Source organism: Pinus tabuliformis, chromosome 4_2, assembly GCF_031772625.1.
Source record: "Pinus tabuliformis cultivar Carrire ecotype Pingquan chromosome 4_2, CPIR1, whole genome shotgun sequence".
In the NCBI taxonomy this organism is placed as follows: Eukaryota; Viridiplantae; Streptophyta; class Pinopsida; order Pinales; family Pinaceae; genus Pinus; species Pinus tabuliformis.
Genome location: NC_142304.1, coordinates 790382766 through 790384412, shown reverse-complemented (window position 1 = coordinate 790384412; position 1647 = coordinate 790382766).

Genomic DNA, 1647 nt, shown 5'->3' with positions numbered 1-1647 from the left:
TCATGTGAGGCCATTTAGATGAGGAAGATCCCCGTTGGTATGTTTGGTTGGCAGATGGATCCGATGGTGATTTACTACGATAATTAGAGTTGTATCAAACTCTCTAAAAATCCAGTTTTTCATGATAGGTTCAAGCACATTGATATCTGATATCATCATTTATGGGATTATGTATTGAGGCAGATCATGTTGTTAGAGTACATTTCCATGGAGGAGCAAGATGTTGACATTTTGACAAAGGAATTGTCAAGATATAAATTCGAGTTTCACTGAGACAGGATTCAGGTAGCAGATAATCCTTTTCTTGTTGAGAGGGAGTGTTAAAAAATTGCAACAAGAAATTCCAGTTTAATTTTCCCTTGAATTAAACTATGAATTAAAATTGAATTATATTCTCATAACAACTTGTAAATAGTTAATTAAGTTTAATTAACTTAAATAGCTTAGGAATTTCGAGTTGGAAGTCTTTTGGAAGTCATGTATATGTTCTCCATAAATTTTAGGGGTCCAGTATGAGTTTAGATTGAGTTGTAATTAGATAACTCAACTTACTAAGTTATAGTTAGTTAAAATAGTTCTAACTATTTGTTGAGCTAGTAGATGATTAGTAGTCAGTTAGTGCAATGGTGAATCCACAAGTGGTACTCCAGATAACTAAAGATTCACACATCAGAAACTCATGCATGTCAGTTTTGAGAAAGACCCAGTTGAGACTAGAGTGCAGGGACATTGTACTATCAGTTGTTTGATTTACTGAGTCGTAAATATCATGCATGCAATCACGAAGAGGACCTAATTAGGATTGCACAATTTTAAAAGCATGAATTCCATTCAAATATTTGCTATTCATCCTAGGAATTATGCAAGGAAATAGGGGCCTGGCAGGCATTGGAAATTGGCTAAGTGTTGGCTAATAGCGGGCTTGTGAGGTAAAAAGTTGGGCACACTTGTGTGGAATTGTTCTAGTGAGAACAAGATTTGTATCTTCACTCATATTTTATATTAATGCAATACAAATAGGCGTGGTTTTGAGCAATGAATTTCCCAGAAAAAATTATTCTGTTATGTGCCATTGATTTGTCTGCTTCTTGTTCATATCGTTTCCATCAATCTATTAGTTTCCTCTCTTTGAAAGTAGATGTAGATTCTTGTCTCTTATTTTAGTATATTACATGAGCTTGTGAATCTACAACAAAATCTACATGATTGTTTCCCAAGGCTATGGATTGATTGAAAGAATTGATTGCATTTTATTCACTATCGAGATTAGAAAATTAGGAATCATCCAAGAATGGAAGCACATTTTTTGACATGGAGGATTTTCAAAAAGAGAAGAAATATTGAAAGCATCATCACCTTTCGACTCCTCTACCTTTGTAATTTCACTGCCTTGTATCTGATCACAATTTGAACCAGCAACTCAAAAATCAAGAGAGTGTGAAAAACTAGTTGGTCGAGCAAATTGGTAAGGTAGATCATGGTATAAAGATTCATGGCATGTAGATGATAGAGGATAATAGAAATCTAGATCAGATTCGAGACTATAGTTATGAATAGTAACATCATCTTGCAGAATGGAGGAGTTAGTATTCACCATGGGCTTAATGAGCCATTTTGGGATTTCCTCCATTGAACTTGAGTCATGAC